This window comes from Hyla sarda, unplaced genomic scaffold (assembly GCF_029499605.1).
Source record: "Hyla sarda isolate aHylSar1 unplaced genomic scaffold, aHylSar1.hap1 scaffold_312, whole genome shotgun sequence".
In the NCBI taxonomy this organism is placed as follows: domain Eukaryota; kingdom Metazoa; phylum Chordata; class Amphibia; order Anura; family Hylidae; genus Hyla; species Hyla sarda.
Window position 1 is genome coordinate 144,681 of NW_026609847.1, and position 24,168 is coordinate 168,848.

Below are 24,168 nucleotides of genomic sequence, written 5' to 3' on the forward strand. Positions count from 1 at the left end.
ATATATATATATATATATATATATATATATATTTAGCAGCAAAGCAAAACAGCAGCACTCCGATTTAGATGAAAGCGTGTCAGGCTTTATTCATCAGATGCCACGTCGTGGCATCTGATGAATAAAGCCTGACACGCTTTCATCTAAATCGGAGTGCTGCTGTTTTGCTTTGCTGCCTGTTTGTGGGGGCTCCTGACCTGGGCCCGACCAGCTTGCACCCGTGGACACCCCGGGAGTGCGGTCCTTTTTGTTGAACTCTTATATATATATTTTTATATATATATATATATATATATATATATATATATATATATATATCCACACAAAAAAGACCCCCGCGAAGGATCCGAAGGATAAGTTAACTTTTGCTGGCTTTCTTCTTTAATGCCAAGATATTGTTTATTAGTGTTTATATGTCCTTTCAGGACTGATGTCATAGAGGCATTTTCAGATTCTTTAAAGGGGTACTCCGGTGAAAACCTTTTTTCTTTTAAATCAACTGGTGGCAGAAAGTTAAACATATTTGTAAATTACTTCTATTAAAAAATCTTAATCCTTCCAGTACTTATTAGCTGCTGAATGCTACAGAGGAAATTCCTTTCTTTTTGGAACACTGATGACATCACGAGCACAGTGCTCTCTGCTGACATCTCTGTCCATTTTAGCAACCATGCATAGCAGATATATGCTAAGGGCTGCATGGTGGCTCAGTGGTTAGCACTGCTGCCTTGCAGGGCTAGGGACTAGGGTTCAAATCCCACTAATGACAACAACAAATGAAGCATTATTATTATTATAATAACGTCAGCAGAGAGAACTGTGCTCGTGATGTCATCAGAGAGCATTCCAAAAAGAAAAGAATTTCCTCTGTAGTATTCAGCAGCTAATAAGTACAGGAAGGATTAAGATTTTTTAATAGAAGTAATTTACAAATATGTTTAACTTTCTGCCACCAGTTGATTTAAAAGAAAAAAGGTTTTCACCGGAGTACCCCTTTAAGGTCTTGGTGTAGCTACAGCCCCCGACACCCCCAATAACTTTGTCACTAGTTCACTAATCCCGATAGTCTCTGAGTTTTGTTCAACAAGTTGACTTGAGGCCCTACACCAGAAAATACAACAACTTACTCTGCAGGTCACATTCTCTCTGTACTGTGCAATGACCAGAGGAAACTATTTTTCACTTTGCAGTCAACACTTGCTCTAAAGCTCCGACATTTGTATAAAAATGACACTTTTCTTCTGTAATCTAGGTCAGGCAAGCTGAGAAGTCTCCTGCTGGAAATCCTCACTCCTCACAAAGTGCTGGGATATTGTATATTGTATTCAGATACCTCACTACTTTTCTGACCTACTTGAGCCTTTGTTGCAGGATATCTAACATTTGCAACAATGATGATTACATTTCTGATGCCTTTGAAGGTGAATTCACTACAATACAAAATATGAGATGCCGTAAAATTTTACTATGTATTTCTATGTCTTTCCTTGACCTTATTGTATTAATTATTTGGGTTGAAGAATGTAAATTTATACTTTAATATTCTAAGTGTAGAATGTGTTGCATTAGGGTATCTTTGGCAGATTTGGATGCAGACATTTCTGGGGTTGTTTTTGCAGCATGTACATGAATTTCTAAAAAACAAAATCTGAAGGGTGCAGATATATTTTTATGGAGATCATCTGTGTCCATGTTTCCAGTCTCTTTATGTATGGTGAAGGTAGACAAGCACTGTAGCTCCCTGCTGCTACCCTTTGTAAGTAGTGTCACTTCAAATCAATGTTTGGCTTCATTAAGAAGCCTTAGAACATGATTGGGGATTTCACAGACCAAGCCAGAAAACTCTTTTGAAAGGTAAAGTGACCAACTTGTAAAAAGCGATTTTGGAGTTGTTGCCCACAGTGCACGGTGCTGACTGGTTTACAGAGAGGCCTATGTCATGGGACCAATACAATGGTATTTTTCCTTACAGCATAGTGCCAAAGAGGCGTGTGGAGACTTATAGCTCATTCATGCTCCACTGGGAATTCTGGAAAGAAGTATATGCACAGTAGCTCTCTGGTGTCACCTTTTAGCTGTAGCATCCCTTAAAGTAAATGATTGGCTCCCTTAAGAAGCCTTAGAACAATACTGGGGATTTGAAAAACCAAGCCAGAAACTCCCAAAATGAAAATATTATATAGTCATTGTATTATCCCTCGTTCATACAGAGAAGGGTGCTGGCTGGTTTACAGAGAAGCCTATGCCCTGGGATTAGTTGACCTTAATGCCCTCGTCAATCGACTGCATTAAAGTCATCAACACCCCTATAAACATGTTGAACGTGCATATATATGGCAAGTACTGGCCTGGGTTCAAAGGATCAGAACTAGTGTAACTTAACATGCTAGATGTAATGTCCCTTTATTTGTTTTTGTATTTTTCTGTTTAGGTGGGTATTCACATACTAGTTTGTTCAGAGCAGTTTGCTATTTTACCTTGATAGGAGATAGTTAATGCTCTGAACGAATGAAAACTCGGGTGTGGTTATTTAACCAGAGTTTTTCTGCATTCTGGGGCTGGTTAATGAGTTCAATACTACTATGTCTATTTGTGCTATATTCTGATTATGTCTGCTTGAGCCTTTACCTTGTATTTATCTTGTCATTTTATCTGGGTTTTTAGCCATGGTTATATAGAATGCTCCTTGTATTTTAGTCTGTGTTACATTAGTCAGTTTTAGGATTATGTTTGTTCATTCTGCTCTGTCTGTGTTCACGCTGTGTCTGAGTCTAGCTTGTACCCTGTGCTCTGTATGTTATATTCTTGTTCGCTATTCTGGAGTCTATTCAGACTCATCCGGTTCTAGTCTAGTGTTTCATGTATTATATTTCCATTTCCTACTGGGTCAGCATTTTGTCCACACGGTGGAGTGTGTCCACTTACCAGTAGCCTATTTGGCTTTATTATTAATGGCTACTCCTATAGGGGAGTGGGGAGTCCAGTTTGTATGTTCTGTGTTCCAGTGTGAACAGTGTCTTCTATTTATATCCTGTTTGGTTTATCTGATCTTTGTCCTTTGTATTTGTACCTGTTTGTGAACAGTGCCCTATGTTCCTGTATCAGTTCGCCTGTTTATTTTCTGCCCTGTTAGTATTTGTATCCTGTCTTGTATCTGGTTGTCTGGTAGTTTTCTGTTATGTTTCTGGTTTGTGCCCAACTATTTATTAGTAAGTGTTTTTATTAGGCCCCTGCACTTTAGTTCAGGAAGGGACCGGCGCCCAGTTGTCCATCCACCATTTAGGGTGAATGTGCAAGCAGGCAGGGAGAGCGGTTTTAGGGTCAGATTAGGGCCCACTCTCCCTGTCCCCCGGTCGGTTCTTGACACTAGATTCCTTGTTTCCCCTAATATCTTATGTCTGCAGCTGTAAGGTTTCCCCATACACACATCAAAGTCAGCAAATTCAGACAATCTAAATTCATAGTACACGGCTACTTTTAAAGAGTGTGGGTAGGACCTGATGATGGTCTGCATTTTATTTTTTGCACTAGAACAAGATTCCTCACAGAATATATTCAAATTTATTCTAGAATAACCACAGGATCCCATAGATGGATTTTGTTAATTTATTTTTATTTTTATTTACAGTCAGGTCCATAAATATTGGGACATGGACACAATTCTAACATTGTTGGCTCTATACACCACCACAATGGATTTGAAATGAAATAAACAAGATGTGCTTTAACTCCAAACTCTCAGCTTTAATTTGAGGTTATTAACATCCAAATCAGGTGAACGGTGTAGGAATTACAACAGTTTGCATATGTGCCTCCCACTTGTTAAGGGACCAAAAGTAATGGGACAGAATAATAATCATAAATCAAACTTTCAATTTTTACTACTTGGTTGCAAATCCTTTGCAGTCAATTACAGCCTGAAGTCTGGAACGCATAGACATCAGAAGACATTGCTGGGTTTCATCCCTGGTAATGCTCTGCCAGGCCTCTACTGTAGCTGTCTTCAGTTCCTGCTTGTTCTTGGGGCATTTTCCCTTCAGTTTTGTCTTCAGAAAGTGAAATGCATGCTCAATCGGATTCAGGTCCGGTGATTGACTTGGCCATTGCATAACATTCCACTTATTTCCCTTAAAAAACTCTTTGGTTGCTTTTGCAGTTTGCTTTAGGTCATTGTCCATCTGCACTGTGAAGCGCTGTCCAATGAGATCTGAAGCATTTTGCTGAATATGATTAGATATTGTTACGCCGATCGCTCCGGGTCCCCGCTCCTCCCCGGAGCGCTCGCAACATCCTCGCTACTGCAGCGCCCCGGTCAGATCCACTGACCGGGTGCGCTGCGATACCGCCTCCAGCCGGGATGCGATTTGCGATGCGGGTGGCGCCCGCTCGCGATGCGCACCCCGGCTCCCGTACCTGACTCGCTCTCCGTCGGTCCTGTCCCGGCGCGCGCGGCCCCGCTCCCTAGGGCGCGCGCGCGCCGGGTCTCTGCGATTTAAAGGGCCACTGCTCCACTGATTGGCGCAGTTGTTCTAATTAGTGTGTTCACCTGTGCACTCCCTATGTATACCTCACTTCCCCTGCACTCCCTCGCCGGATCTTGTTGCCATTGTGCCAGTGAAAGCGTTTCCTTGTGTGTTCCTAGCCTGTGTTCCAGACCCCCTGCCGTTGCCCCTGACTACGATCCTTGCTGCCTGCCCCGACCTTCTGCTACGTCCGACCTTGCTCTTGTCTACTCCCTTGTACCGCGCCTATCTTCAGCAGTCAGAGAGGTTGAGCCGTTGCTAGTGGATACGACCTGGTTACTACCGCCGCTGCAAGACCATCCCGCTTTGCGGCGGGCTCTGGTGAATACCAGTAGTAACTTAGAACCGGTCCGCTAGCACGGTCCACGCCAATCCCTCTCTGGCACAGAGGATCCACCTCCTGCCAGCCGAATTGTGACAGTAGATCCGGCCATGGATCCCGCTGAAGTTCCACTGCCAGTTGTCGCCGACCTCACCACGGTGGTCGCCCAGCAGTCGCAACAGATAGCGCAACAAGGCCACCAGCTGTCTCAACTGACCGTGATGCTACAGCAGCTACTACCACAGCTTCAGCAATCATCTCCTCCGCCAGCTCCTGCACCTCCTCCGCAGCGAGTGGCCGCTTCCGGCCTACGACTATCCTTGCCGGATAAATTTGATGGGGACTCTAAGTTTTGCCGTGGCTTTCTTTCACAATGTTCCCTGCACTTGGAGATGATGTCGGACCAGTTTCCTACTGAAAGGTCTAAGGTGGCTTTCGTAGTCAGCCTTCTGTCTGGGAAAGCTCTGTCATGGGCCACACCGCTCTGGGACCACAATGACCCCGTCACTGCCTCTGTACACTCCTTCTTCTCGGAAATTCGAAGTGTCTTTGAGGAACCTGCCCAAGCCTCTTCTGCTGAGACTGCCCTGCTGAACCTGGTCCAGGGTAATTCTTCCGTTGGCGAGTACGCCATCCAATTCCGTACTCTTGCTTCCGAATTATCCTGGAATAATGAGGCCCTCTGCGCGACCTTTAAAAAAGGCCTATCCAGCAACATTAAAGATGTTCTGGCCGCACGAGAAATTCCTGCTAACCTGCATGAACTCATTCATCTAGCCACTCGCATTGACATGCGTTTTTCCGAAAGGTGTCAGGAGCTCCGCCAGGATATGGACTTTGTTCGCACGAGGCGTTTTTTCTCCCCGGCTCCTCTCTCCTCTGGTCCTCTGCAATCCGTTCCTGTGCCTCCCGCCGTGGAGACTATGCAAGTTGACCGATCTCGCTTGACACCTCAAGAGAGGACACGCCGCCGCATGGAGAATCTTTGCCTGTACTGTGCCGGTACCGAACACTTCCTGAAGGATTGTCCTATCCGTCCTCCCCGCCTGGAAAGACGTACGCTGACTCCGCACAAAGGTGAGACAGTTCTTGATGTCAACTCTGCTTCTCCACGCCTTACTGTGCCTGTGCGGATATCTGCCTCTACCTTCTCCTTCTCTACTATGGCCTTCCTGGATTCCGGATCTGCAGGAAATTTTATTTTGGCCTCTCTCATCAACAGGTTCAACATCCCGGTGACCAGTCTCGCCAGACCCCTCTACATCAATTGTGTTAACAATGAAAGATTGGACTGTACCGTACGTTACCGCACGGAGCCCCTCCTAATGTGCATCGGACCTCATCACGAAAAAATTGAGTTTTTGGTCCTCTCCAATTGCACTTCCGAAATTCTCCTTGGACTACCGTGGCTTCAACGCCATTCCCCAACCCTTGATTGGTCCACAGGAGAGATCAAGAGCTGGGGTACTTCTTGTTTCAAGGACTGTCTTAAACCGGTTCCCAGTACTCCCTGCCGTGACCCTGTGGTTCCCCCTGTAACCGGTCTCCCTAAGGCTTATATGGACTATGCTGACGTATTTTGCAAAAAACAAGCTGAGACTTTACCTCCTCACAGGCCTTATGACTGTCCTATTGACCTCCTCCCGGGCACTACTCCACCCCGGGGCAGAATTTATCCTCTGTCCGCCCCAGAGACTCTTGCTATGTCTGAATACATCCAGGAAAATTTAAAAAAGGGGTTTATCCGCAAATCCTCCTCTCCTGCCGGAGCTGGATTTTTCTTTGTGTCCAAAAAAGATGGCTCCCTATGTCCTTGCATTGATTACTGCGGACTTAATAAAATCATGGTAAAGAACCGCTACCCCCTACCTCTTATCTCAGAACTCTTTGATCGCCTTCAAGGTGCCCACATCTTTACCAAACTGGACTTAAGAGGTGCTTATAATCTCATCCGCATCAGGGAGGGGGACAAATGGAAAACTGCATTTAACACTAGAGATGGACACTTTGAGTATCTGGTCATGCCCTTTGGCCTGTGCAACGCCCCTGCCGTCTTCCAAGACTTTGTTAATGAAATTTTTCGTGATCTCTTATATTCCTGTGTTGTTGTGTATCTGGACGATATTCTGATTTTTTCTACCAACTTAGAAGAACACCGCCAGCATGTCCGCATGGTTCTTCAGAGACTTTGAGACAATCAACTTCATGCCAAAATGGAGAAATGTCTGTTTGAATGTCAATCTCTTCCTTTCCTAGGATACTTGGTCTCTGGCCAGGGACTACAAATGGACCCAGATAAACTCTCTGCCGTCTTAGATTGGCCACGCCCCTCCGGACTCCGTGCTATCCAACATTTTTTGGGGTTCGCCAATTATTACAGACAATTTATTCCACATTTTTCCACTATTGTGGCTCCTATCGTGGCTTTAACCAAGAAGAATGCCAATCCTAAGTCCTGGTCTCCTCAAGCGGAAGACGCATTTAAACGGCTCAAGTCTGCCTTTTCTTCTGCTCCCGTGCTCTCCAGACCTGACCCATCTAAACCCTTCCTATTGGAGGTTGATGCCTCCTCAGTGGGAGCTGGAGCGGTCCTTCTACAAAAAAATTCTTCCGGGCATGCTGTTACTTGTGGGGTTTTTTCTAGGACCTTCTCTCCGGCGGAGAGGAACTACTCCATCGGGGATCGAGAACTACTGGCCATTAAATTGGCACTTGAGGAATGGAGGCATCTGCTGGAGGGATCAAAATTTCCAGTTATCATTTACACCGATCACAAGAATCTCTCCTATCTCCAGTCTGCCCAACGGCTGAATCCTCGCCAGGCCAGGTGGTCTTTGTTCTTTGCCCGTTTTAACTTTGAAATTCATTTTCGCCCTGCCGACAAGAACATTAGGGCCGATGCTCTCTCTCGTTCCTCGGATGCCCCGGAAGTAGAGGTCTCTCCGCAACACATCATTCCTCCGGACTGTCTGATCTCCACTTCTCCAGCCTCCATCAGGCAAACTCCTCCAGGGAAGACCTTCGTTTCTCCACGCCAACGTCTCGGGATTCTCAAATGGGGTCACTCCTCCCACCCCGCTGGCCATGCGGGCATCAAAAAGTCCTTGCAACTCATCTCTCGTTTCTATTGGTGGCCGACTCTGGAGACGGATGTTGTTGATTTTGTACGGGCCTGTACTGTCTGTGCCCGGGATAAGACTCCTCACAAGAAGCCTGCTGGTCTCCTTCATCCTCTGCCTGTCCCCGAACAGCCTTGGTCTCTGATTGGTATGGACTTTATTACAGACTTACCCCCATCCCGTGGCAACACTGTTGTTTGGGTGGTCGTTGATCGATTTTCCAAGATGGCACATTTTATTCCTCTTCCTGGTCTTCCTTCAGCGCCTCAGTTGGCAAAACAATTTTTTGTACACATTTTTCGTCTTCACGGTTTGCCCACGCAGATCGTCTCGGATAGAGGCGTCCAATTCGTGTCAAAATTCTGGAGGGCTCTCTGCAAACAGCTCAAGATTAAATTAAACTTCTCTTCTGCTTATCATCCTCAATCCAATGGGCAAGTAGAAAGAATTAACCAGGTCCTGGGTGACTATTTACGGCATTTTGTTTCCTCCCGCCAGGATGACTGGGCAGATCTTCTACCATGGGCCGAATTCTCGTACAACTTCAGAGTCTCTGAATCTTCTTCTAAATCCCCATTTTTCGTGGTGTACGGCCGTCACCCTCTTCCCCCCCTCCCTACTCCCTTGCCCTCTGGTTTGCCCGCTGTGGATGAAGTGACTCGTGATCTTTCCACCATATGGAAAGAGACCCAAAATTCTCTTTTACAGGCTTCATCTCGCATGAAAAAGTTTGCCGATAAGAAAAGAAGAGCTCCCCCCATTTTTTCTCCTGGAGACAAGGTATGGCTCTCCGCTAAATATGTCCGCTTCCGTGTCCCCAGCTACAAACTGGGACCATGCTATCTTGGTCCTTTCAAAATCTTGTGCCAAATTAATCCTGTCTCTTACAAACTTCTTCTTCCTCCTTCTCTTCGTATTCCTAATGCCTTTCATGTCTCTCTTCTTAAACCACTCATCATCAACCGTTTCTCTCCCAAACTTGTTTCTCCCACTCCTGTTTCCAGTTCTTCTGACATCTTCTCCGTGAAGGAGATACTGGCCTCCAAGACGGTCAGAGGAAAAAAAAATTTTTGGGTTGATTGGGAGGGCTGTGGTCCTGAAGAGAGATCCTGGGAACCTGAGGACAACATCCTAGACAAAAGTCTGGTCCTCAGGTTCTCAGGCTCCAAGAAGAGGGGGAGACCCAAGGGGGGGGGTACTGTTACGCCGAGCGCTCCGGGTCCCCGCTCCTCCCCGGAGCGCTCGCAACATCCTCGCTACTGCAGCGCCCCGGTCAGATCCACTGACCGGGTGCGCTGCGATACCGCCTCCAGCCGGGATGCGATTCGCGATGCGGGTGGCGCCCGCTCGCGATGCGCACCCCGGCTCCCGTACCTGACTCGCTCTCCGTCGGTCCTGTCCCGGCGCGCGCTGCCCCGCTCCCTAGGGCGCGCGCGCGCCGGGTCTCTGCGATTTAAAGGGCCACTGCGCCACTGATTGGCGCAGTTGTTCTAATTAGTGTGTTCACCTGTGCACTCCCTATGTATACCTCACTTCCCCTGCACTCCCTCGCCGGATCTTGTTGCCATTGTGCCAGTGAAAGCGTTTCCTTGTGTGTTCCTAGCCTGTGTTCCAGACCTCCTGCCGTTGCCCCTGACTACGATCCTTGCTGCCTGCCCCGACCTTCTGCTACGTCCGACCTTGCTCTTGTCTACTCCCTTGTACCGCGCCTATCTTCAGCAGTCAGAGAGGTTGAGCCGTTGCTAGTGGATACGACCTGGTTACTACCGCCGCTGCAAGACCATCCCGCTTTGCGGCGGGCTCTGGTGAATACCAGTAGTAACTTAGAACCGGTCCACTAGCACGGTCCACGCCAATCCCTCTCTGGCACAGAGGATCCACCTCCTGCCAGCCGAATCGTGACAGATATTAGTAGATAATATTGCTTTAGAATTCATCCTTTTGCTTTTGTCAGCAGTCACATCATCAATAAATACAAGAGAAGCAGTTCCATTGGCAGCCATACATGCCCACAATGCCATGACACTACCACCACCATGCTTCACCATGCTTGATGAGGTGGTGTGCTTAGGATCATGAGCAGTTCCTTTCCTTCTCCTTACTCTTCTCTTCCCATCACTCTGGTACAAGTTGATCTTGGTCTTATCTGTCCATAGGATGTTGTTCCAGAACTGTGAAGGCTTTTTTAGATGTTGTTTGGCAAACTCTAATCTGGCCTTCCTGTTTTTGAGGCTCACCAATGGTTTACATCTTGTGGTGAACCCTCTGTATTCACTCTGGGGAAGTCTTCTCTGAATTGTTGACTTTGACACACATACACCTACCTCCTGGATAGTTTTCTTCATCTGGCCAACTGTTGTGAAGGGGGTTTTCTTTACCAGAGAAACAATTCTTTGGTCATCCTCCACAGTTGTTTTCCTTGTTCTTCCGGGTCTTTTGGTGTTGCTGAGCTCACCTGTGCGTTCCTTCTTTTTAAGAATGTTCCAAGCTGTTGTTTTGGCCACACCTAATGTTTTGGCTATCTCTCTGATGGGTTTGTTTAGTTTTTTCAGCCAAATGATGGCTTGCTTCACTGATAGTGACAGCTCTTTGAATCTCATCTTGAGAGTTGACAGCAACAGATTCCAAATGCAAATAGCACACTTGAAATGAACTCTGGACCTTTTATCTGCTCATTGTAATTGGGATAATTTGGTAATAACACACACCTGGATATGGAACAACTGAGAAGCCAATTGTCTTATTACTTTTGGTCCCTTAGCAAGTGGGAGGCACATATGCAAACTGTTGTAATTCCTACACAGTTCACCTGATTTGGATGTAAATACCCTAAAATTAAAGCTGATAGTCTGGAGTTAAAGCAGATCTTGTTCATTTCATTTCAAATCCATTGTGGTGGTGTATAGAGCCAAAAATGTTAGAATTGTGTTGATGTCCCAATATTTATGGACCTGACAGTATTTGTATAGCACTGACATATTCCACAACACTGTACAGAGGTTACCATCACTCACATCATTATTTGCCCACATTGGGGATCGGAATCTAAATTACAAACTTAAAAAATATGAATTTGGGGTGTGAGAAGAAACCCATGCAAACACTGGGCCACTCTGCCACCCAGATTTGAATATTTATGGAGTTTTTTTTCTATGTTAAGTTTCATAGTGTAGACATCGAAAGTCATAAAAAATGTAGTAAATGCAATAAAATAACTGTATATTACTATTAAAAAATATTAGTTTTCTGTACACCATCAAGTGTGAGCATATAACATGTTCATATATCCTATAGACAAGGAGTTAATATTTTTATCTTCACATAATCTTTGACTTGATCATAAGAGGAAATGGGTATGTGACTGGCCAAGTGTTAAAAGTAACACTTTAATACTGTACCAACATGGGGGGGGGGGGGGGGTATTTATGAAGCATTTTACCCTGGTTTTCTTAGGTAAATTTGTCTCAATATTTTGTCGCAGTGTGTTTTTTGTGACTTTTCCTGCAACTTTTCATTTACCTGTGTTTTGGTTTGTTGCTGTGGTAGACATGTTTTTGGTTGATTTTTTGCAGTGGTCAGGGATTTATGAAAATGTGACTTTTAAAAAAAGTCACATACTTTGGCGCAACCCACCAAAACGGGTGCTAATCACTACCAAATTAAAAACACTTACGAACTAACTGTGGACAGCATTATTTAAAAAGTCATATAATTGTCACATTGATTAAAAAGTCGTACAAAAAGTCGCAGAAAAACACCATACAAAGTGGAGTACTAATGTGAGAAATGTGATCAGCACCAGATTTATTACATGCCCTGGACCATGTGATAAATTAGGTGCACTACATGAATCAATGGAGTAAAAACACTACTTCACTTTTGATAAATACCCCCCATGGTTTCCTGAAATAGTAGAAGATATTCTGCAGTGATATCGAGTGCTGTAGCTTTTTCATCTAGGAACAATAACCCTTTATTTGATGACATAAGTGACTTGGATAGAATTGTTTATGTATGAATATGGGCTATAATAAGGGCATGCAGAAAAGACAGTCAATTCAATTTTTCAGGGACCAGTTCAGTTTTAAAGTGGATTTGAGGGGCCTTCATATTAAAAATTCCCCATAAATGACCACATTATAAAAACTGCACCCCTCAAAGTATACAAAATGACATTCAGAAAGTTTGTTAACCCTTTAGGTGTTTCACAGGAATAGCAGCAAAGTGAGGTGAAAAATTTAAAATCTCCATTTTTTTACGCTAACATGTTCATGTAGACCCAGTTTTTGAATTTTTACAAGGGGTAAAAGGAGAAAAAGCCCCCCAAAATGTGTAACCCAATTTCTCTCGAGTAAGGAAATACCTCATATGTGTATGTCAAGTGCTCTGTGGGTGCACTAGAGGGCACAGAAGCGAAGGAGCGACAATGGGATTTTGGTGAATTTTGCTGAAATGGTTTTTGGGGGGGCATGTCGCATTTAGGAGGCCCCTATGGTGCCATAACAGCAAAAAAAAAAAAATCACATTTTTGAAACTACACCCCTCAAGGCATGTAACAAGGGGTACAGTGAGCCTTAACACCCCACAGGTGTCTGACGACTTTTCGGTAAAATGGGATGTGTAAATGAAATTTTTTTTTTTCACTAAAATTGAGTTTTTTCCCCAAATTTACAATTTTTACAAGGGGTAATAGGAGAAAATACCCCCCAAAATTTGTAACCCCATTTCTTCTGAGTATGGAAATACCACATGTGTGGTCGTCAAGTGCTCTGCATGTGCACTACAATGCTCAGAAGAGAGGGAGCCACATTTGGCTTTTTGAAAGCAAATTTTGCTGAAATGGTTTTTGGAGGGAATGTCACATTTAGGAAGCCCCTATGGTGTCAGAACAACAAGAGCCCCTATGGTGGGAAACAACACCCCTCAAGGAACATAACAAGGGGTACAGTGAGCCTTTATACCCCACAGGGGGGGGGGGTGGAACCTGCAGCCTAATGTGGGGAACCTACTACCAAATGTGCGGAGTCTATGCTACCTAATGTGGGGAGTCTATGCTACCTAATGTGGGGAAACTGCTACCTAATGTGGGGAATCTGTGCTACCAAATGTGGGGAGTCTATGCTACCTAATGTGGGGAATCTGTGCTACCGAATGTGGGGAATCTATGCTACCTAATGTGGGGAATCTGTGCTACCTAATGTGGGGAAATTGCTACCTAATGTGGGGAATCTGCGCTACCTAATGTGGGGAAATTGCTACCTAATGTGGGGTAACTGGTACCTATCTATGGGGGGGGGACTGGTACCAAATGTGGGGAATCTATGCTGCCTAATGTGGGGAAAATATGCTACCTAATGTGGGGAAACTGCTACCTACCTAATGTGGGGGAACTGCTGCCTACCTGAGTGGGAGAACTGCTGCCTACCTAATGCTCCCCCCCTGGCAGTGGCACCCTCATCATCCACCAGCAACACCCCCCCCCCAGCAGTAGCACCTCCATCAGCAGATCCTGATGGTGGATGATGGCGGTGCTCCTGCCAGGAGGATGATCCTGCCGATGGATGATGGGGGTGATACTGCCAGGGGGGATGGCCAGTAGAACCCTCATCATCCTCCAGCAACACCTCCAATACCCCCCTCCCGTGGTAATAGCATCAGCTAATGGACGTTGAGGGGTGCTACTGCGGTTGTGGTATTATATTCAGAGGGTGCACTGTATGGCAACGTTATATTCAGAGGGCGCAGTTTGTGTTGATATTATATTCAGAGGGCGCAGTGGGTGGTAGTATTATATTCAGAGGGTACAGTGTGTGATGTTATTATATTCAGGGGTACAGTATGTGGCAGATTTATATTCAGAGTGTACAGTATGTGTTGGTATTATATTCAGAATGTACAGTGTGTGGTAGTATTATATTCAGTGGGTATGGTGTATGGAAGGTTTATAATCAAAGAGTATAGTGTATAGTAGTATTATATTTAGAGGATACAGTGTCTGACAGGTTTATAATAATACTTGTTTTCATATAGAGGATGAGAATGCGCTGACATAGTGAGGAGACGTCTGGGTGTCACATTCTGCAGAGAGAAGTTTTAGCTGGAACAAGTCCTGGCGGTATGTACCATCTGAATTAGATAAGGGAAGACTATGGAGAAGACGTCACCTGTAGTCACTGATATCATTGTGTATTCTCCTCACTATGTCCTATAAGAGCTGTAGTCGCTTGTCAGTTCTACAGTTATGGTGAATGAAATTACATCTCCCAGGATAACCTCACCACTGCTCAAAGGGGTACTGTACTGGAAAACATTTTTTTTAATCAACTGGTGATACAAAGTTAAACAGATTTGTAAATTACTTCTATTTAAAATTCTTAATCCTTCCAGTACTTATTAGCTGCTGTATAAGCAATTCACAGGAAGTTATTTTCTATTTTAATTTATTTTCTGTCTGACCACAGTGCTCTGTGCTGACACCTCTGTCCATGTTAAGAACTGTCCATAGTAGGAGCAAATCCCCATAGCAAACCTATCCTGCTCTGGACAGTTCCTGACATGGACAGATGTGTCAGCAAATAGCACTGTGGTCAGACTGGAAAGAACTACACAATTTCCTGTGGAGCATACACCAGCTTATACTCTGTAAGGATTAAGATTTTAAATAGAAGTAATTTAAAAATCTGTTTAACTTTCTGGCACCAGTTGATATAAAAGAAAATGTTTTCCAGTGGAGTACCCCTTTAAGTAATTCTGCGAGCTGTATATTTAAATGGTGAAAACTTCTTTAATACTTTCCTATTCTGTGGCAACTGGTATATCTGATTATTATACTGGAATTTCTCACAATGGGCTACAACAGGCTAAAAACTTACTGGGGGGAGGGGGTAGGTATGGGGGTGACACCATTTTCTACCGCACCGAGTGACACCAACCCTAGCAACGCCACTGCGCATTTGAGGCCTAAATTAGGGATTTGCAAAGGGGTGAACTTGGATGCAAGCGTTACAATTGCCTCTGGTACCAAAATTACGCCAAGGCAGTGTTTCCTAAACAGGATGCCTCCAGTTGTTGCAAACTTCCAGCATGCCTGGACAGTCAATGGCTGTCCGGCAATACTGGGAGTTGTTTTGCAACAGCTGGAGGCTCTGTTTTGGTAACAGTGCCATACGAGACGCTTTTCATTTTTATTGGTGGGGGGGCGGGGGATGGAGGGGGTAACTGTGTAGGGGTATGTGTATATGTAGTGTTTTACTTTCAATTTTGTGTAGGTGTAGTGTAGTGTTTTTAGGGTACATTCACACGGGCGAGGGTTCACGGCGAATTTCCCGCTAGGAGTTTGAGCTGCAGCAGAAAATTTGCTGCATCTCAAACCTCCAGCTGTTGCAAATCTACAACTCCCAACATGCCCTTTGGCTGTCCATGCATGCTGGGGGTTGTAGTTATGGAACAGCTGAAGGCACACTGGTTGCAGAACACTGAGAGTTTGTTACTTAACTCAGTGTTGCACAACCAGTGAGCCTCCAGCTTTTGCAAAACTACAACTCCCAGCATGTACGGTCTGTCTTTCAGTGCATGCTGAGAGTTGTAGTTTGTAGTTGTAGAGGCACACTGGTTGCAAAACACTGAGTTAGGTAACAAACTCTGTGTTTCACAACCAGTGTTCCTTCAGCTGTTGCAAAACTGTATGCACTGACGGCCGAAAGGCATGCTCGGACTTGAAGTTATGCAACAGCTGGAGGCACACTACTACAATCCCCAGCATGCCTTTTGGCTGTCCATGCATGCTGGGGGTTGTAGTTATGCAACTGCTTGAAGAACACTTGTTCATAGAAAAAATGTGCCTCCAGTTGTTGCATAACTACAACCCTTAGAATGTACAAACTACCATAGGGCATGCTGTGAGTTGTAGTAGTGCCTTTTGCTGTTGCATAACAACAACTCCCAGCATTCCCTTTTGTGCATGCTGGTAGTTGTTGCTAAGCAACAGCAGGAGGCCAGCCTTACCTCCTGCTGCTGCACTCTGGCCTGTCTGCCTGCCGCTGACTCCGCTCCTGGGGCCCTGATCCCTGCCACCTCACTTCTGCTGCTAAAGGGTGATAGGTGCCATCTCGGACGGCACCTGTCAGCTTTTTTTTCCAGGTCAATCGGGTCCCCAATCTGAATTGGTGACATGGGGGGGCCGACATGGAAAGGGGGTCTCAGGACCCCCCAAGGGTTTGCACGAAGTGCCTGCTGAAGGACTTCAGCAGGCATTCCGGTCAGGTCCCCGCCCGGCGAGTGGCGGGGACCGGAATTCCCACTGGCATACAAGTACGCCCTGTGTCCTTAAGTACCAGGACGTCAGGGCGTACCTGTACAACCTGTGTCCTGAAGGGGTTAAAGGGGTACTCTCTTTATCGCGGGGGTCCTGCCACTGGGGACCTCTGTGATCTCCCGCTGCACCCAGTGTTCGTTTAGAGCTTCGGGTGCAGCACCGGAGGCTTGAGGCATCACGGTCACGCCCGCTCGTGATGTGACGGCCATGCAACCTCAATGCAAGTCTATGGGAGGGGGCGTGAAGGCTGTCACGCCCCCACCCATAGATTTGCATTGAGGGGGCATGGTCGTGATGCCACGAGCCTCTGCCCCTGCACCACTCCATGCACCGGATGTCTGGGGTGCCACAGCGCGGAGGTCCCCAATGGTGGGACCCCTGCGATCAGACATCTTATCCCCTATCCTTTGGATAGGGGATAAGATGTCTAGGGGCGGTGTACTCCTTTAAGATTTATTCATGCTACTCCATCTTTCTCCAGTCATACAGCGGGAGGACTCAGTATTTGCTCATCTATTCACACCATTCCTTGTCTGACAGAAGTGACCCTAGGGCATTGTTTTCCAATCTGGAATGAAAAACCTGTCCCTAGAAGGTATGTTCACACATTGGAAATGGACAAGTAAGTTTTCCTACAGGAAATCCTTGTCAAACTCCTGGTCAAAAATCTGTGTCAAAGCAAATTCTGGGCAGTACCTAGTTCTTCAGTGAATCCTCATCAAGAATTGACATGTAAGTCCTTGATGCAGAATAGATGCACCTATGGTCTCTGAATGGAGATCCATGGGTGCCATGACTGCCCTGAGCATCTGGATAATTTAACATTTTCATGGCAATTTTGGTTCAAAGGGGTGTGTTAAAAAAAAAATATTTTGTTATCCCCCTTTTCTATTGGCGATTTCAAGGGGGGGGGGGGGTGAGGCTCCCCACACATAGCCTGAGGACAAAATCCTCCCCCCGCTTCCCTGGCGTGGTCTCAGTTGCCCCCTGCATCCGTGCAATATACTTGCTGCCGGATCAATTTACCACCCTCCCTTCACTCACAAAAAAATTATAAATAAAAAAAATATATATATATATATGTATATATGTATATATGTATATATATATATATATATATATATATATATATATATATATAATATTTACCTTATCTGATATTTTCTACATCTGTTTTTTCCAGTTTATGGGCAGGACCCCAAGGCCAGAGATATAGCCCATTGGGGAGTTAGACTTAAAGATGTTACCCACAGGTCCATCTCTTAGGCAGAGACTTAAAGTTAATAAAGCTGTGGACATTATAAACCAACAAATTGGTGCCAAGAGGTTTAATTTAAAGGGGTTATGATGGCTACAGGCCACAGCAGGTTGTGTCAATGATGCATACATAGGCTGTCAAGTACATGGACACATATTTCACATTTAAATCAGTGAGACTCAGATTCCAGTAGATTTCATGGAGATTCTTGAGGAGAATTCACACGTAAATCTGTCTGGAATTTTCTGCGAATTATTACTGTGAACATACTCTTACCCTGGATTTGGATTTATTTAATCATGTTCAAAGATATTTCACAAGATAATAACCACATTGGGGCCAGAATATAGGACTGGGAAACCATTTTAGACCACTTTACCTGACCCTGCGCCAAGATCCTTTGAGGTATGAATAGAAGGTGTTCTGTGAAAGTGACCAAAAATTTTTGAACTGTCCCCACGACAATAAGGTTGGGCATCATTGACGTAGAGATTGCTCCTTCCTACTTTTGTATGTGCTGGAAGAAGTGGTCTTGCTGCCCACATAGACCAATGTGTTGTCCCTATCAGTTCAGCTGGTTGACTCACTGGCCATTAAAATGTGTGATGATCATTGACCCTTGGTAAAAAGATCCTAAAAAAACACAGTTTTTTTTATAGAATGAAACATACTTTCACTCAATAACAATTTTCCACATAGAACAAAATAGTTCTTAAGGCAGTTAGGCTGGGTTCACATATATCAGTCGTCCAGCACAGTTTCCCTCCGGCGTGCACCGGAGGGAAACTGATGCTAGAACTGATCCCATTCATTTGAATGGGACAGTTCACAATCATCCAGCGTCTCAATTTTGACGCCGGATGGTTGGACATGCCGGAGGGCACCGGACAGGGGAACGCAGCTTGCTGCGTTCCCCTGTCTGTTGCCCAGAAACAATGAACGCCGCATGCCATACAACTGATGACAAGTTGTCATCAGTTGTGGCATCAGTTGCGTCGAGATTTAGGCTGAGTTCACCTATGCCGGATGCCGGACATATGTGAACCCAGCCTTACAGGTCATATTAACTACTACAGTTGAGCTGCAGCTTCCTATGGTAGGATGCAGGTAGTTGTCGGCCAATAAGTCCTGATATTAAGTAGAATTCTCCAAGTTTATCCAGGATTATCCCGACTCTAATCAATATTTTGAAACTCTGTAAAAACCCTTTAAAATGTTTTCAATACCTTGCAGTTTTCACATTGACCACTGAGCCTTATAAAAGTCTGACACTTTCTGATCAGTCGCAATGACTTCCCAATAGTCACCCCTTAATCACCACAAAAGTTGACGCCTCAATATAGATAACCCAGGATCCACTAGTAACAATAGGTAACAGACACAGCTCCCCCTCACCAGTGAGTGACCTCTGCACAGCTCATTGAGCATGTCTAGTAGTCAATGGGTCACCTACAGACATTTGATTCCTATGGTCCACATGGCTGCTGTAAAGCATATCTCTGAACTGCTGAGCAGCAACAAAGGAAAGATGGCTGCCCCCAAGATCATTTACAGAGAAGAACATTTTTAAAAATCCACGAGACAATAAAAGCAGATTAGAAAGAAAGAATATGCATCAGAAACTGGTCATAATTAGTCAAATAAAAAGCTCTCTGAAACGTTCACTTTAAAGGGATTCCTTAAAGATTGCTAAGAACTGACAAGCCTCCATCATAAAACTTCCAGTACATAGCAGAAGCAAATTCTTGCTATGACGGAACTTGTTTGAACAACCCTGCAGAATGATTTAGTGGATGCTTCTCACCATATCCTTGGCCTTCTGTTTAATTATTCACCATATTTGTCTGTTACATGTGGAGATTTATTGGGACATTTTTTTTAAAGGTCACCCTCATCATGTAAAGTGTCAAGGGAGGTGTCTAGTTCCTTAGTAAAGGTATGTTAAAAGGAATTGTATCCTAAATCACTCCTTACAAAAGGGCATTAAACTGAACGACTCGTTATTATTCGACCGCTTTGAAGACGCTAATTAAACCAATTTTTATAAATAATGGCGACAATGCCATAAAGGGATATTTATGCCTGGATATTTTTCTATATGTTTCTTTTCACAATTTAGAAACAGCATTATTTGCATATTAAAAAAAAAAAAAAAAAATTTCATATCTTAAATAGGTTATTCCCCCCCCCCCCCCAAAAAAAAAGTCATCCTGTTAACTAGTTAACCAGAGTTTTTTCCGTTTTTACACTTTCATTTTTTCCTCCTTACCTTTAAAAATCATAACTCTTTCAATTTTGCACCTAAAAATCCATATGATGGCTTATTTTTTGCACCACCAATTCTGCTTTGTAATGACATCAGTCATTTTACCCTCAAATCTACGACGAAACGGAAAAAAAAATCATTGTGCGACAAAATTGAAGAAAAAACACATTTTTTTAATTTCGGGGGCTTCCGTTTCTGCACAGTACATTTTCCGGTAAAAATTACACCATTCCCTTTAATCCGTAGGTCCATACAATTAAAATGATACCCTACTTATATTTCTGGAAAAAATCCTAACTACATGCAGGAAAATGTATACGTTTAAATTGTATTGTCATCTTCTGACCCCTATAACTTTTTTATTTTTCTGCGTATGGAGCGGTATGAGAGCTAATTTTTTGCGCCGTGATCTGAAGTTTTTAGCGGTATCACTTTTGTATTGATAGGACTTTTTAGTCGCTTTTTATTCATTTTTTCATTATGTAAAAAATGACCAAAAATACACTATTTTGGACTATTTTTTTGCGCGTACGCCATTGTCCGTGTGGTTTAATTAATTATATATTTTTATAATTCGGACATTTCCGCACGCGGCGATACCACATATATTTATTTATATTTACAAACCATTACCAAAAGTAACAAGGCAGGAGGACAACAGGGCAACATCACCCCAACACAGAGTTTCGGCAGGAATGCCTTTGTCAAGGGGTAGGTTAACAGCTGGAAAATGTTGGGTAGCCCCAAAGAAAATGTATGCAATGGTGGCCAAGTATGCGTGCTACAAATCCATTCAAGTGTGAGGCAATTGACCTAGGTTCTAGTGGATAGGATATAACTCAGAGACAATTGACCTCCATTCTGGTTATCACTGGGGCTCCCCAGAGGTCGGACCCCCATGATCCGCTAGTTATTCTTTACCCTGTTTACAGGGTATCCCTTTTGATCTTGGTACAAACCCATCAGTGTTCTGTACAATATAGTAAAGATGACTAAATGTCAATCTTTAACACATAATAATTAAATTGAATATTTGGTGCAGTTAGATAGCTCCAAATCCCCTGCATAAACCTAGACTTGTATGTTCAGGTAAGTTTTCGAGAAAAGCCTGTGTCTATGCATGATGAATAAGACTATTTCTGGTCACATTTTTTATGGTCACATTTTTGCAGGAGTGGATGAAAACTATCTTCTAGGAAGTGTCCTATATACTGCATACACAGAAGTGGAAATCCTGACCATCTTTGTCATTGTAGCACACCCCTAGAAGGAGCAGAAGCAAGGAGGACATTATAGAGCAGTACAGAGCAACATAAGCTGTGAATCAAGCACTGAGTGAGATATAAAACTAGCTACAAAATACAGCCAATTCTCTCGGTATCTCTTTTTATGTTTGTCTCTCTCCGACCACTCCTTCTGGGCAGCTAAAACCTGATACTTTAGTGAACTGTGTGAGCTGATTGTACTTTAGACAGACATGAGCAGAGGGACAGATGATTGGAGAAACAGGAAAGTAGCCAAATAAGTTGGAAATAAGCATTATTTTGTGAAAAGATATGTTACAAAATTTCCAACATTTGCTGGAACTACTGTTTTATGCAAACTTTATAAAAAAATGTAGTGTCTATTTATGTGATAAAAACTCTCTAACTGCAGCCACCACTTGGGATATGCTTAGTGTGTGCTTGTTTACTGTTAATCTCAAAGTATAAATAGTTTGCAGTAAGCTCCATTTGCTGGCTGTGAATGCATTTCACTCTGGCTGTGAATGCATTGCTCTCCCCTGCTGCCGGCAGGGCTGGGGTTCGCATCGCGGGACACACTCGCATGCGAATCCCAGCTGTCACTCACTTTGGTCCCCTGCTGCCTCCTCTTCTGCCTCTCAACTCTGGCACCTGTGTCCCTGTCTCCTAGGGCACGCGCGCCGGAGCTTTATGATTTAAAGGGCCAGTACACCCATAATTATGTGCAACACCTGTGTCTCCTCTATAAGTTCCTGCTCCTCCCCCACATCCCTGCCGGATCCTTGTTGCGTTGTGCCATTGAGAAAGCGTTACAGTGTTTTGCCTTGCCTTGTTACTGACCTCCTGCTACATTCCTGACCTTGCTCCTGTGCCGCTGCCTACTGACCTCCTGCTTCGTTCATGACTACACACCTGTGCTGCCTGCCCTGACCTTCTGCTATCCTGTCTACGAGTTGCTGTTTCCCATCTGTACCTCGAATCTCCTCAGCCGCCTCTGTAGTTGAGTCGTGCCAGGGGTAGCAACCTGGGTGCCACCTGCCGCAGCTAGTCCATCTCGCTTTGCGGCGGGCTCTGGTGAAAACCAGCTGCACCTTAGACTCCGCTCCCTGGTACGGCCCGCGTCATCTGCCACACAGGTACAGCGGATTCACTACCACCAGTGTTCCTGTCTACTGAACCGTGAGTGTTACACTGGCAGTCACAGGCAACCAGAATATAAATTAACTCAATGCCTATGGAAAGAATATGAAGCTCTATGCTAGAAAAATAGAGCTTAAAGGGGTACTCTGGCGGAAAACTAATTTTAAAAAATCAACTGGCCCCACAAAGTTAAACAGATTTGTGAATTTGTAAATGTACTTCTCTTTAAAAATCTTAATCCATCCAGTACTTATCAGCTTCTGTATGCTCCACAGGAAGTTGTATTTCTTTCTGGAATTATTTTCTGTCTTACCATAGTGCTCTCTGCTGACACCTCTGTCCATGTCAGGAACTGTCCAGAGTAGGAGCAAATCCCCATAAAAAAAACCTATCCTGCTCTGACGTCAGTTGATTTAAAAAAAAAAAAATTCCACCAGAGTACCCCTTAAAACTAGTATAAAGAAATGTCTCTATGACATTTTTTTCTTCATAAAGAACAATAAGTAATACTTCCATGATTTTTTGTACTTGAAACTAGCAACTAAAGTGAAAGCTCTTTGAGATGACCACCCAGAACTTCACAAAAAGTGGTCTTCTTTGGTGTGGTCTACAAATGTGGGGCTGAAAATCATTTACAGAAAATCTGGTGAGAGTAAGAGGAATGTCTTCTCAACAAGTTGGTCCTCTTTGAGAATACCTATTTTGGAGAGGTTTTAATGTATATATTATCTTCCTGTAATAACCTGATCTGACAGCAGATGATTAATACTAATTCTGTGAATTCTTTCACCTCTTCTAAGGAAACAAACCAACAAAGAAGTTTCTCAGTAATGCATGCTATACCTAATGCTATGAGCTGACCAAGAAAGCATAAAACTATGACACACCGTTTCCTGTGTCACAAAACAGGCTGCCCCCAGTGACCTAACTCTAGGAACTACGACATATTGATGTTCACCACAAGCAACAGAAAAACTAAAAAAGGTGGCATGACAACCTCTCATTTCCTTTCATAGTCAACACACAGAAACCATATTTACCATGACCTACTCTAGTACCTGTGACTGATTTACATTATTTTGCAACAAAAACTTTTTGTTTTAGAAATAATTAAAGACAGAAGCTACATGAAAAGATATATATTTGTCTTTGGATCATGTCACCTTCAGTAGGATCCTCAAACAATCTAATGCCTGGGGGAATGCCAAGAGTACTCATAAGATGGGTCCATAGGACCAACAATAGGGGAAGGGCAATTCAAGGTAGCATTATTTTTTTGTGGATTTATTAGACTTTCTATTCTTCACAATCAAATATTCTTTGTGTCGTTGTGTTAGACTGCAAACATACCCATACTCATTAAATTAAGTTGATGGAAAAAGGACAGTTTAAAATATTTATGTTTTATCTGACCAATGACAGACTGTTATTACTTAAAAACAAATTGCTGTTTTTGAAATGTTTGGATGATGATCATTTCAGCATTCCTCGGGACTCTGGATGACTGTTGTCTTGAGCCTTTCCAGGGATCCTGTTTGGCTCGAGCTTCTTCTTGTCTTCTCTGATAAGCCATCCCCCTGATGATGTGTGCGATCCATCTGTACATGCCGCTGCTCTGGTGTTCAATGCTTCCTCTGCTGTCACTTAATCTCAACAGTCTGCAAACAGCAGTGGACACATTAAATGTCGGCATGGCGGTACATACAACTGTCATACATGTCATCAGGGGGGTGGCTGCCAAGCAAGAAGAGAAAATGCCAAGCCCCCTTTGATCAGCGGTTGTCTTGAGCAGAAAAGGATCCCGGGAAAGCTCTAGACAGCAGTCACCCAGAGGCTAGAGAAATGCTGAACCTGGGGGGTTGGGGGGCATGAAAAGACAAAACAGGGGTTGATTTACCACACACAGGTAATAAAAAGTAAATGCACTTAAGACATAGTTTTGTATCAGGGGCACAAAGTTAAAACTAATAACCCTTTAATAA

At 44.0% G+C, this 24,168-nt stretch overlaps 1 long non-coding RNA gene across 1 annotated transcript; it reads left to right on the forward strand.

Moving 5' to 3' along the window:
* The first annotated feature begins 1,286 nt into the window (after positions 1-1,286).
* On the forward strand, positions 1,287-21,265 carry LOC130328668 (uncharacterized). Its single transcript, XR_008872556.1, has 3 exons — positions 1,287-1,421; positions 13,995-14,079; positions 20,975-21,265. It is a non-coding gene; the product is annotated as an uncharacterized LOC130328668 (long non-coding RNA).
* The last annotated feature ends 2,903 nt before the right edge of the window (positions 21,266-24,168 follow it).